The sequence below is a fragment of the Gopherus flavomarginatus genome, chromosome 15, assembly GCF_025201925.1.
Source record: "Gopherus flavomarginatus isolate rGopFla2 chromosome 15, rGopFla2.mat.asm, whole genome shotgun sequence".
In the NCBI taxonomy this organism is placed as follows: Eukaryota; Metazoa; Chordata; order Testudines; family Testudinidae; genus Gopherus; species Gopherus flavomarginatus.
Genome location: NC_066631.1, coordinates 16,792,953 through 16,807,085, shown reverse-complemented (window position 1 = coordinate 16,807,085; position 14,133 = coordinate 16,792,953). Strand labels below are relative to the sequence as shown.

Sequence of the window (14,133 nt, the reverse complement as noted above, 5' to 3'; positions counted from 1 at the left end):
AATCAAGCTTTCCTCTTAACAACATTGTAATGGATAACTAACTTCCCCACTGGATTTTAAACAGCTTAATTTACCTTCAGCCCTCTCAGCCAGGTGGAAGTGCAATTTAAAATAGCATTTCCGGGGATATAAGGTGATGGTCCATACATTGGACTATAAACCATAAGAGGTAAAACTTCGGGTGGCAGGTTGTTGGAGCGATAAAGAATCGCTTCCTTCCCCCAAACCCCCTTCTGCTTGTTGTAAATGGCACAGACATATCCTATCTAGTCCCCAATGCAGGGGTAGGCAAGAAGGAGACCCTGGGCCAAACCCAGACGCTTTTGAACACACCCCAACATCTTCATTTACTTTTTTTTATTATTGTCTCAGGAGTCTGGACCTTGACCAAGAAATTTGGCCCTTGACAAAAACTAACGGAAGGAGGGAGCCCTAAAGAGCCACACCCCAAGGCTGCCCAGGGAGTACCACAACCCCTCCCCCTGGGGCAGGAACCAGGTGCAGGTTCCCTCGGAACAGCGCCGGGCCTTGGCCGACGCTCGCGCTAGGGGCCTGCTCCCGCCACCTTGCCCGTCACGCAGGCCACAGAGCGCATGCGCACCTCTCCCCCCCCCCCCAAGAGAAAGTCGATCTCAGCCCTGGGGACGAGGCACCTAGCGCGTCACGTGACTGTCTATCCCTGCCGGTATCGACCGCGCTTCGCATCACGGGGCTCGACGCTCTGCTGCCTCTGTCTGGTCTGCCTTTGAACCTTTAGGTGTAGCTAGTAGAGGGTCGAGTGATCGATCCATTTCTTTCTCCTCCCCCTCCCCTTCTCTAATCAGCCCAGGCAGCGAAGGGATGCCGCTGTCCCCTCCTGCGGGCGGCCTAGTGACGAGCCTGCACTGTGTGTCCGCTATCTCTGGGCTCGGGGAGCACCTGGGGAGCCGGGTCAGTGCTGCCACGGGGCGGGAGGGACCCTGCATCCACGTTGCCACCTTGAGACTCTGGGGGCGGACCCTGTGGGGGCGAGGGGTCCGTGTCGCTATGGGGGGACCCTGTGGGGCCGAGGGGTCCGTGTCGCTATGGGGGGAGCCTGTGGGAGCGAGGGGTCCGTGTCGCTATGGGCGGACCCTGTGGGGCGAGGGGTCTGTGTCGCTATGAGGGGACCCTGTGGGGGCGAGGGGTCCGTGTCGCTATGGGGGGACCCTGTGGGGCCGAGGGGTCCGTGTCGCTATGGGGGGAGCCTGTGGGAGCGAGGGGTCCGTGTCGCTATGGGGGGACCCTGTGGGGCCGAGGGGTCCGTGTCGCTATGGGGGGAGCCTGTGGGAGCGAGGGGTCCGTGTCGCTATGGGCGGACCCTGTGGGGCGAGGGGTCTGTGTCGCTATGAGGGGACCCTGTGGGGGCAAGGGGTCCGTGTCGCTATGGGGGAGGCTCTATAGGGCGAGGGGTCCGTGTCGCTATGGGGGGGGGCTCTATAGGGCGAGGCGTCCGTGTCGCTATGGGGGGGGGCTCTATAGGGCGAGGGGTCCGTGTCGCTATGGGGGGAGCCTGTGGGAGTGAGGGGTCTGTGTCGCTATGGGGGGACCCTGTGGGGGCGAGGGGTCCATGTCGCTATGGGGGGGGCTCTATAGGGCGAGGGGTCCGTGTCGCTATGAGGGGGACCCTGTGGGAGCGACGGGTCCGTTTTGCTATGGGGGGGGCTCTATTGGGCGAGTGGTCCATGTCGCTATGGGGGGACCCTGTGGGGGTGAGGGGTCCGTGTCGCTTGGGAGGGGCTCTATAGGGCATGGGGTCCGTGTCACTATGGTGGGGCTCTGTGGGGCCGAAGGGTCCGTGTGGCTATGGTGGGAGCCTGTGGGAGCGAGGGGTCCGTGTCGCTATGGAGGGTGACTCTTTGGGAGTGAGGGGTCCGTGTCACTGTGGGGGGTGACTCTGTGGGGGCGAGGGGTCCGTGTCGCTATGGAGGGGACCCTGTGGGGGCGAGGGGTCCGTGTCACTATGAGGGGGACCCTGTGGGGGTGAGGGGTCTGTGTCGCTATGGGGGGGACCCTGTGGGGCGAGGGGTCCACGTCGCTATGGGGGCACCCTGTGTGGGTGAGGGTCTGCATCGCTGTCAATTGCAGGAAGGAGAGGATCCATGTTGCTTTTCAGGCATGACTTAATTTAATTGTCATAACACTCCTGTGAAACGGTTATCTCCAGTTTACAAATGGGGAAACTGAGGCACTGAGAGGTGAAGCAACTGGTGGGAAGTCACACAGCTAGTCAGTGGAAGAGCCAGAAATGAAACCTGTGGGACTTCCTGTCTAGCAACCCTTCCTCAAGGCAACACATTGACTGTACATATGTTTAATATATAAGCCCTTTGGAGCAGGGTCAGGATCTTTGCACGGCACCTAATGCTTTGCACAAAGGCCCTGATGCAGAGTGGGGCCTTTGGACACTATTGCAATACAAATATTAAATAACAGTAACTTGTTACTCAATTATGCCATCAGAGATTAATTAAAAGCTAAATGAAATCAGGACTCAATATTTAAGAACCATGTCTCACACCACCTCCTCAGATAATATCATGGATTTTCCCTCCCATTCCTGTCTCCCTGTGGATGGATTCTAGTTTTTTTTCCTAATCTGGAGCCTCTGAGCTTCCTTCCATAAGAGATGACAAGCTGGCAACAGTGAGATGGACACTAGGCTGTTGTCTTCTACTCCGACTGTGTTCCCTCTAGGTTCCCTCTCTCTGATTGTATGGTTTAGATCCTACCTTAATATATCCCTACAGGTGGTCACATTTAATTTGTTTCATATTCTCTTTTTAGTTAATAATATTGACAGAGATGCTCAGAATTTTAAACTAGAGGAAAAGTGACTGGAGATGGGGAAATACTTCACAGGACAAATGTCTGTGAAGGGCCTAGTATCTTTGTCCGATATAAGGACAATATAGGGTGACCAGATAGCAAGTGTGAAAAATCGGGATGGGGGTGAGGGGTAATAGGAGCCCTATATAAGAAAAAGCCCCAAATATCAGGACTGTCCCTATAAAATCGGGACATCTGGTCACCCTAGGACAATACTAGAGTAAAACAATATTTTGATTACCATCCATCTCTTTGGCTACGTCTACACTACAGGATAAACTTGAATTAGCTTAAACCGATTTTATAAAACAGATATTATAAAGTCGATTGTGCGCGTCCACACTAGGCACATTAATTCGGTGGTGTGCGTCCGTGGTCCGAGGCTAGCGTCGATTTCTGGAGCGGTGCACTGTGGGTAGCTACTGTAAAATAATGAGGCCAGTAACGTTGATTTGTGTCCACACTAACCCTAATCCGATATAGTAATATCGATTTTAGCGTTACTCTCGTTTTGTAAGAGTACAGAAATCGATTTAAAGAGCCCTTTAAATCAATATAAAGAGCAGTGTAGTGTGGACGGGTGCAGCGTTAAATCGTTTTAACGCTGTTAAAATCGGTTTAACAGCGTAGTGTAGACCAGACCTCAGTAATTACAGTTAAACTGTTGTTTTGAAATATTCCAGAGTTGTTGTGGGTACTTGGAGGAAAGAGCATCTTTGGAGAGCCCCTATGGAATGATTTTTTTCTCCTAGCAACTGGCATTTGTGATGCTAATTCTTTGTGCCTTGAGTTTAGAATATATCACATTAGTTTTTTTAATATCAGTGAGTCATAAATACCAAACAAAAATGTAATATATCTTATAATTTTAGTGTGTTGAATTTTACAAGTTCTATAGGAATCTCTGTGTGTTTATTTTATGTCCAACAAGAATGAGTATTTTGTCAGGTTTTAAAGAGTAAGTTTGATGACCTAGGTGGATTTTCCTATCCATAAAGGGACATTTCAGCTTGAGGAAGAGTGTTTTCTACTGGCTCTAGCAAGGTGGGACGTGGAATGTAATCTTTTGGGTTCTGTACCCAATTCTGCTACTAATTTACTTTGTGACCTTGGGCATGTAATTTACCTTCTATGAGCCTCAATTTCCCCTTGTGGAAAATTGCAATAGTAATACAGTACTAATTTATAAAGTATTTAGAGATCTTCAAATGAAAAGCATTTACGAACATAAAAAGTAGTATTATATTTTGTATACTATAGCTTTTTAGTATCAAATTTACCCCAGGCACAACTCCAGTCAGTGGATTTGCCCCTAGTTACACCAGGATTGAATTTAACTCAGAGACTTTTACTACTTGTTATTAATCCCTCTCAGAAGCTGGAAAATACTTTTGCTAGATTTGTCATCTTCCATTTGGTAAAGAATGTTTTCCCTCATCTGTTTTTATGTAATGCAAATGAAGTGGCTTTGCTGTACTTCCTCATTAGGAGCCTCATTGATATTGTCACAGTTTTGACAATGCTTTATTTGCTTTTGCTCCCTCTACTGGCTGCCTGATTCTACAGCAACCCAGCAATATACTACAAGATCATGCATAAAGTAAGTGAGGCCCAGTCTACAAACGGCTACACCGTGCATGAGCATTTAGATTATCACATAGAAATGTAAAGTCTATATAAAGTCATGGGCCTACCTACCAATTTGAGCACACAGATGCAGAATTTAGATCTGATATTTAGGTGCCCATATCTGAAATTTGGGTTCTTTTCTTTGTATCTTTATTTGTCTCAATGAGAATATGTGATATTTTTATTTCATTAAAAAATAGCCTGTATTATCCCCTTGGTATTTATCCCCTTGTACACAAAAGTTTAAAGTCTGTGATTCCACATATTCTCCTTCCGATGCTGTCATTCATGGGATTAGCAGGGTGCAAAATGGGCAGGATGTATGGCCCCAAAGAGATCCCAGCCTCTGTTGCCCTATATTCTCAGACAGAATTCCCTCTCTGCAAGATTTCTTGAAGAGCAGCCTCTAGTGTTGGAGGAACAGCCCTCTTAACTCAGCTGGTTCCTGTCTCACCTCTGTTCCCTGCCACCCCCTAAATCCGAACCCTACTAACTTCTTCCATGAATCCAGTCAGAGGGAGCAATGTAACTAAGAAGGATCCACAAAGGGACTTAGGCGTTGCAATGGTGAGCATCATGGCACCTAACTTTTAGGTGCCTAGAAAATTCAGGAACAACACGGTGATCCACAAGGCTGAGTTAGGCACCTAGGTTCCCAATGCAATGAATGAGGAGAGAAAGCCATCTAAGAATGGGATCCTCAGAAGCAAGCCCACTAGATGAGGAGCTGCCTAAAATAGCCAATAAGAGATGCTAAGGAGAGGGATGTGTGCTAAGCCACTCCCCTTTCTTGGAGATAGAAGCTTAAGTCCAGGTTGCAGGAAGCTGTCTAGCTCTGCTTAGTGATCCGGAAATGGCCACCCACTGCCTGGAATCAGGCAGCTTAGGCCCCTAAGGTGTTTCTTGCAGGAATGAGTTAGGCACCTCCCTCACTCCACACAAAACAGCCAGAGGTGGAGGAGCATATCTTATAACTTCCAGAATCTCTCCTGTTGAAGCTGGTCCACTGTGGATAAATAATTATAGTTGATGGAGCAGAGGGACTAGATGAGGGTTTTGCTCCCTTCCAGGTGGATGCACTATTTAAGTATTTATCCACAGTGGAACAGTCATTGGTTCAGAGAGAATGATGCTATAGACCTGTTGTTAGGGCACTGACCTGGGAGGTGCCTAGAGGGTTTGGTGAGAGTTTTGTGGCTTGCAGTGGAGCTACAGTTGGGACTTAGGTGCCTAACACAGTGGCTTGGGTGTCTGAGTCTGGGGTTTAGTTGTCTGAATACTTTCGTGGATCCCACACCATCTTATTTAGTCGCTTGCCCTCTCTGAATGGGTCTACCCTGTTTTCTCCTCTCCTGCACTGCACACCAGGGGAACTATATGGGTCCAAGTTATTTAGACTGAAAAGGACACTCTGCAAGAATTTTTAATTGTAATTATTGAAAATGATGTCTCATAGTACTTGTATTGTCTATTAATGACTCCTAATGACATTAGCTCAGTTTACAAGGAAATGTTTTTTCATAACCCAAATCATTCTGGAAACAGGAGGTCAGCTCCTTCTGTCTTGTTTGTGAACGTCATTGATAAAGATTCTGCAGTCAGAACTGTTAATGATGTAGATGCATGCAACAGAATAGAAGTTAGCTCCCAATCTCTCATGGCTCTGCAGCAGTTCTAACAGGAGTGAAAACTGGTTTTTGTAATTCAAATCAGCAGACAGACGTCTTAATATGCATTGGAAGCTATCACACTGAAGACGACGATGCCATTTTTGCCTCATAACTTCCCTGACCATAATTGCATTTTAAAGTATTACAGATTACTTTTGCAGCCCATCCCTTCACCAATGTCCTTTATATGTTCTTACATTCCTAGCCAACACATTTCCTGCTTTGTACCATGCTGTATATCTGGCTATAACATGTCTTGTGTTCACATGCCTTTTATATTTTAACTTGAATACTAATTCTCCATAAACTCAGCCATAACAACACACAGTTCCCCTGGAATAGTAAGAACTGTGAACCAGTCAGTTGTAACTAGTTTCTCCAAAAAAGCCAATGAAAGCAATACTCACAATTCCCTTTTAACAAGATGCATGTATTTTGCCAGTGTTAAAGGAAACTTTTATGCTGACAAATGAGAGCTTTAACTTTTTGCTTTTGAGTTATTATGCTGTCATGTTGCACTTTGCACAACTTTGAACCTAAGTAAAATGTATGTATATTAAAAAAGAAAAGGTAGTTTAACTTAAATGGCAGTAATAACATTCTGGGTCAGAAAATGTGTGTAGGTGGATTTATGGTTCATTTTTTTAAAATTAAAGTTTTACCTATTAAAATGCATTTGGTACTACAAATGAAGAGTTTAAAATTGCAATGGCTCAAAAACCACTGTAATTGCTGACAGGTTTCAGAGTGGTAGCAGTGTTAGTCTGTGTCAGCAGAAACGACAAGGAGTTCTTGTGACACCTTAGAGACGAACAAATTTATTTGGGCATAAGCTTTCATGGCCTAAAACCCACTCCATGCATCTGATGAAGCGGGTTTTAGCCAGTAAAGCTTATGCCCAAATAAACTTGTTAGTCTCTGAGGGTGCCACAGGGATTCTTTGTTGTAATTGCTGAGCAATTTCAAAATTATTGGTCTCTATGGAGCAGTAAAAGTAATCACAAAACAATTAGAATAAAATAAATCCATGAAAAAGCTGTTCAATTTTTGCCACAGCTATGAGCTGAAGAAAAACTTCCTTTGATTTTAGTATTGGCACACTGGAATGTGACAAAAAGTGGGCTCTTGAGACTTTTGTCATATACCATGTAATTGCTGTAGATTGCCACTGTGATATAGCTCATTTAATGCTTTGTTCCTCTTCTGAAATCGGAATCAGTCATGTTATTACAATAGTTAAAAAAACAAACTTATTTTCAAATGGTGGTGGTGTGAATGAGTATGTACATACACACACACACACACTTTGAAGTAACATGCAGGTGATGGTATGGTAGAAAAGTTTTACTAATTTGAGTTTCTGATAGGTGTATTATTTACATGTGTGAAAGCCATGAATGAGGTCATCCCAAATGATCTAAAAACCTAATATTTCTAATATCAAAAAACTTCCAAATACGTTCTATTCATGTAAGTACTTCAGACATAACAGTTCAGAACATGAATAAAATCCCTCTTTTTTCCTCCTGAAAAGATTTTTTTTTTCTTCACAAAAAGCCCGGTTGAGAAGTCCTGTTATGATGCATTTTGATTATATGCTTCTTATGGTGACTCTATTCGGTATTGCTTAACTTAACTGGGTGATAGTCGTATATGGCTTTCTGTAAAGCACTGATGTATAAAGGAATTCTTCTGCAAAGCTGGGTCTTTGACAGCTGTGAAGCTAGTATAGGTCTGCCTTCTGGAGAAAATATGACCTATTAAACTGCAGTTGCTAGATGAACTAAGTTGTAAAAAATTGGACATTTAGGTTCTATGTACATTGTAAATCCTACTGAGTAAGGAGACCCAGTAACAAAAGGGTAGTTCCTGACATGGTTAAAAAAGTATATTGGCCTTGCAATGTAGAGGGGACTTGTTAACTGTGTTCCCAAACTGAGCAAAAGTCCAGGCTGCAGCATGGTTCAGAAACATACTTAAAACATGATTCAATCTAATCTACACTGCAGGAATGAATTCTGTTCTCGCTCGGTTGTGGGACAACCTGTGCTGTAAGCATGTCATTCAGCATGGTAGGACTTAGAGTGTTGATAGAAGCTTCGATGCGCCCAAAATGGAATGATAATGTCAGATTATAAGCTAGTGGAAAGGCTCAGAGGAAGCGGGGGAAAAGCCAACTCTCTTTCTCATGATTTATTCTTAACAGTCAGAAGGTGATTTTTACAATCAGAGAAAAAAATACACAGGAAAAAATTCCCAGCTGACAATTTCTACGATCCCTGAGTGTAGAGCCCATCCTTTCTAAATACATTCTCTCCTTACTCTTATCCTAAGTGGCTACTTAAGAATGTCTACACTGCAATTAAAACCCATGGCCGGCCCGTACCAGCTGACTCCAGCTTGCAGGGCTCAGGCTAAGGGGCTGTTTAATTTCAGGGTAGATATATGACACTGCGAGGTGGGAGGGTCTCATGTCTACACTGCAGTTAAACAGCTCCTTAGCTCGAGCCCCACAAGACCTGGTCAGCTGGCATGGGCCAGCCACCGGTGTCTGTTTGAAGGATAGAGATTCCCTTATAGACCTTCTCCTGAGCACCTGTGCAGTGGGAGGTGAAGCTGAACCAGAATTAGCTGAGGAGGAATGTAGACCAATGCTCTCAGTATGAGAGTTACTCCACAATTTTTCAATAGGCGCCAAAAACCTTTGATATTATGGGGTGGGGGCTGAATTCTACTCTAAACATGTACCAGATAGGAATCTCCGGGAAGACTTTCCACATTCAGACAGCTGGAACAGTTGTAGATTTCCCCACTGAAATGTAAAGGCAGTGCTACAAGATTTAAGAAGGTAGAAAGTGTGACTAGTACAATGTTTCTCGACAATGTGGACCACTGCTAGGGTGACCAGATGTCCCGATTTTATAGGGACAGTCCCACTTTTTGGGTCTTTTTCTTGTATAGGCTCCTATTACCCCCCCCACCCCCTGTCCTGATTTTTCACACTTGCTCTCTGGTCACCCTAACCAGCGCTGGTCCCTGAGATCTCCTTGATACAGTTTAGGAAGGCACCAAGCCGGTCCCTGGTATCAAAAAGGTTGAGAAACCCTGGACTACAGTATTAAATAGGAGGGCCTTGTGATATGAACAGGGTTCAAAATTTGGCTTTGTGTTCATCAGAAAGAAAATCCCAGTTGTTAAAAAAAAAATATTGTTCCACGACTTCCCATACTCTTTCCTCAGGAGAAAACACAGAATATAACATAGGTAATAAATCTATTTTGTGGTCCGCATGAGAAAGGGTGGAGACACTCTCTTTACTCTGTTTTCTTTTCATAAATTGAAATGTGTATGAGATAATATAGGAGATGCTGGGATTTTCATCCAACAAATTCACAGCTGGATTCTGCTTTATTGTTTCTTTAAACCTGATAATTTATCACTTGGTTAGCTTCTGGCTGTCAAAACTATCACTTGCTCAGTATCCTCTCTGGTTGGTAGCCCTGCTGCAGAAAAGATACTGTAGCGTATGTACAGAAGCATAGCTCAGCTGATCCAGTGAGTCAGAAAATTCTACCTACCTTTCCTTCAAATGCAAGTTTCCATCATTAAGAATGGAATTTGAACAGCGGAAGATTTGATCATTTGAGGGCTGGGGAAAGAGGAATTATGCAAACACATCAGTTCTGTGAACATTATTTTTTATTCTGCATCATAGATGTGGATGATGTTTTACAGGGCCAGATTCTGCCATCTGAAGTCAATGGGACTATTTGTGGAATAAAGTACTATCCAGTGTGAGTAGAGGTGGGAGAATAGAGTGCTGGACTAGACAACACAGCAAGGATGGATTGCAAAGGGAGGGGGTAAGGGAATGCATGAATTAGATCAGGGAAAGATTGTGAGGTAAGCTTGTTGTTATATATGCATTTTAATTTATTAAAATGCGGGCGAGGAATAGTGCCTGGAGTGAAAGCAGGGTGAAAACCAGGTTGACCATAAGAACTACATTGTGAGGGGACACTTGAAGTGAGAGAGAGTGATTCTGTACTTTACAGGATCAGTGAGGGTGTGCCGGATATAGTGTGCAGCATGAAAAAAGGCATGGGCATGCCTATGAACAAAGGAGAGCAGGGTAGCAACAAGGTGAGCTGAATTGGCTGAGCATGGATATAAGTGGGAGAACAGGTGATAGTAGAAGTGAGACTTAAGCTGGGACAGAACTGTGTAGCACCTTATAGAGATGAGCTTGAATTTAAAATGGAAGGCAGACTGATTATCACAAAGTTGCCTCTGCACATAGCTCTTAAACATTTTATTTTCTATATTTTAGAATACATACCTAAAAAACTCCTAACTTTTTCTAGCAAATATTACACATATAGTGTCAAGGGACATACCTGTGTCTCTGCTCTTTACTATCACCACAGCCATCTGAGTGCACAAACTGACAAGTTGTGTCACAATGAGACAGATTTTGGCATGACTGAGAAATGGGATGAAGAGTGATGCAGCTTTGTCGCAAATAGGAAGCCTGATGTGGTATGAGCACTTAGCGCAGTGTGCTTTTAATGATTATTTTAAAAAATTCAAAACCAGTTTGACACATTTTTGTATACTGTTTCTTTCTTTATGCTGACTGACATCTGCTCTGTTTCTGATTGGTCAGGGATTTAGAAGGTAGATAGAGAAAGCAATTGAAATTAAACCCCTGATAAGAAACCGTAAAAGTAACATAACCTTGCTGCTACCAATGCATTAGAAATCCTGACTCCTACAGGACTATCTGTCAGTTTTACAATCTATTAATTATCAAGGGTTGACAGAATTTGCTTATACTGATATATTGCCCTACTGTTCTTTGATTAACAGCTGATAAGTTCCAGCCCCATAACTAGAAGATTGTGACTTTTTAAAAACATAATGAGCCAAAATATGTCTGATGCAAGCTAAGTGGCATAGGTAGTTTTGTAGCATCACATTTGCCTTATTTTATCTCTGCTTGAGACCATAAGAATTTAAGAATGGCCACACTGGGTCAGATCAATGGTCCATCTAGCCCAGTATCCTGTCTTGCCACAGTGGCTGGTGCCAGATGCTTCAGAAGGAATGAACAGAACAGGATAATTATCAAGTGATCCATGCCCTGTCATCCAGTCCCAGCTTCTGGCAATCAGAGGTTTACGGACACCCAGAGTATGAGATTCATCCCTGACATCTTGGCTAATAGCCATTGATGGCCCTGTCTTCCATGAACTTATCTAATTATTTTTTGACCACTCCTTTGGATGTAGCTCTGTTGGAGATTTTATTTCTGCTAAGAGACCTGTGAGCAGGAACTGTTACTTGGTCTGGGTGGCTGCGTGTGCATGTAACCAGTGTACACCATGGCTATTCACCGTTTAGATAAACAACAATGGAAATTGCAATGGGCCAACATAGCAGTCTCCCCAGATCAGCCAGCTTCCTTAATGCTGTCCCACTGCTCCCTTCTCAATCTTCCTGATGTTCTTTTATGTGCCTTGCCTACTAGAATTTAGTCCATCACACTCATAAATTTGTTCTTTCTTTATGATTGGCCCATTTTGACTTTGCACTTCGTTTGTCTTCTAGTTTTATCATTTGTGCCTCAAATTCTAACACCTGTTGGCAGTTTCACCTTGTCGAATTAGAACAGCGAATATGGGGATAATTATGCGCAGAAGGAACATTCAGGAATTGTCTCAGTTTTGTTTGTTTTTTCTAGTTGCATTTACAGACCCCCCCACTCCTCACTGAACAATTGAGGGTGTTGGTTACTTCCTTCTTTGTTTATGTAAGAAAGCTGTTCATAGTCAGTTTTTCCAGTTGGCATAAGTACTTCCTTGACTGCAATTTGACACATCATTCCTCCCACTCCCTCCCTACAAGTGAAGCTAATGAAGGTCCTTTTTTTAAATTATTATTTGTGATTGTTGGTGTTAACCATAGAAGTGGCCACCATTCCAGCTCGGAAGTGGGCTGCTTGACATACTTTGTTTTTCTTGTTAGTCTCCAGTGGCTGAGAAACAAAATGGGTAGTAGAGCTTAATCAACCATGTACACTTTACTGGGTGCTCAAACAGCTCCGTAAACCGTCATGCACCCATGATTGTTTAAGTGAAACGAGACCAGATGGTTTATCAAAGCGGTGGGGATGGATGAAAATGGATTTTTTTTTCTTTTTGTTGCATGAAATGGTAACACCAACAGACCCTGGTCGTTATCAGCGGCAGCGGGCGGGATTGAACCTGGGACCTCTGGAGCTTAGTGTATGAGCCTCTGCTGCATGAGTTAAAAGCCAACTGTAGAGCAGACTCCTTAACATCTAAGCGGTCTCAGTGCCACTAGCGGGACAGAACAGCACACTCAGGTGTGTGGGTTACAAAATGTTTTAGTTCATTGTCAAATGTAGGACATTTTCAGAATGAGTTATAATTCAACCTATCCCTGCTGGGGTGCACAAGTTGAGGAGAAAGGATATAAGGAACTTCCTCACCCACCTACCTTTGTGCACCCTCACCCACCTACCTTTGTGCACCTGGTTCAGTGGCAGGGTTTGAGTTTTACAGATTGCAAGCTGTGCTCTAAGCTAGTTCCCACAGCAACGCTAGCTGCATCGTATAGGGAGGGAGATGACAGAGCCATGCTCCACTTTAATGACTAGCAGAACCACCCTGTTCTAGGAGGGCACACGCTGCACCCTGTCCCTGGATGGTGCAATATCTGATTCCTCCTTACTTTAGGTAGGTGATGGTGTGCTCCTGCTCATTGTGCATCCTTGCTACCTTCTATCCTGAACTGTGATTTAGCACCACAATTGAGCCATTAGAATTAAACTGTTTTATCCTCTGTCTTTTTTCTATGACAGTTCAGTTATTTCAATTGTTTGCCAAAGGAAGGGTTGTATATAATTTCCTACATTTTGGATGGTATTCATGAATAAGAGTTAGGTATTGTAACTCATTTTTCCAATATAGAAATGCAAGATTTTTAATATAATCATCAAGGTGATTTACAACATTAATGAAGTGAGCCGTGGCCTTCCAATAAGATGCATGCAGGCAGACACCTGTGTCCATGTGGAGCCCATTTATTAGATGAAATTTCATTTGAAGGTGAACTGAAATGCTTCATAACTATTAAATAAGTTCTTCAGTCTTCAAGATCTTTGATATTTTCATGCATCACTATACCTCAGTTTCCCCAAGTGACTAAGCGAGGGGACACAGTAACTCTGTGGCCAAGTTAGGAAAGGAACTCGTATCCTCCTGACTACTATTTCCCCCTCTAACCACTAGAGAACACTGTCTTCCCACAATTTAAAAAAACCAAAACATTTCTGTGAGAGACAGGCACAGTCTAGTGGTCTAATCACAGGAGTGGATGTTAGGAACTCCTGAGTTCTGATCCTATTCTAAAATAGCGACTTCTGAGCCCTTAACAAGACCTTTAATCTCTCTTGGACTGTTTCTCCATCAATATAATGAGGGGAAAACCTACCTCTATTTTACTGTTCCCTATTTATATAACAAACACACACACTTAATTGTGGTATCTTTTACACCATAAATGCTGTGTAACCAGATGGCTCCAAAATGTAATTAAATATCTCAAATGTACCCTATATTTAAAAAAGGTAAGGAAAATCTCTATGATACCCATGAAATTTGAGTTATTGTACTTAGGCATTTGAAGTGTATCTTCTTCTTAAATAGCATTCTTCTTCTGTGCCATACTAATGCCAGCATTGGACAAGTTTGTCTCTAGCCCTACCAGGGGAATAGTGGGAAGTAAGTGTGCCTTCCTATGTCCCATTCCACCATCTCCCCTCTTGACCCCATGCCTTGGCTGCTTTCGAATGCTTTGAAGGGAAAGGAGGGACCATAAAGCCTGCATGCTTAATATTTCCACCATCAACACCCTGAGAAGGGGGGAGCGGGCAGGAAGTGGGCTCCCCTCTATGTGCTGG

The 14,133-nt window shown here is 43.9% G+C and overlaps 1 protein-coding gene across 10 annotated transcripts in view; it reads left to right on the top strand.

Moving 5' to 3' along the window:
- The first annotated feature begins 806 nt into the window (after positions 1-806).
- Positions 807-14,133, top strand: part of GNB1L (G protein subunit beta 1 like) — a 56,739-nt gene continuing 43,412 nt past the window's right edge. For 9 of the 10 annotated variants that reach the window (XM_050924190.1, XM_050924189.1, XM_050924187.1 and 6 more), the window contains exon 1: positions 807-930. The gene's annotated coding sequence lies outside the window, so the exon portion shown is untranslated. Of the gene's footprint in view, positions 931-4,413; positions 4,448-14,133 lie in introns of all 10 variants that reach the window. The other variant, XM_050924183.1, reaches the window with a different exon arrangement.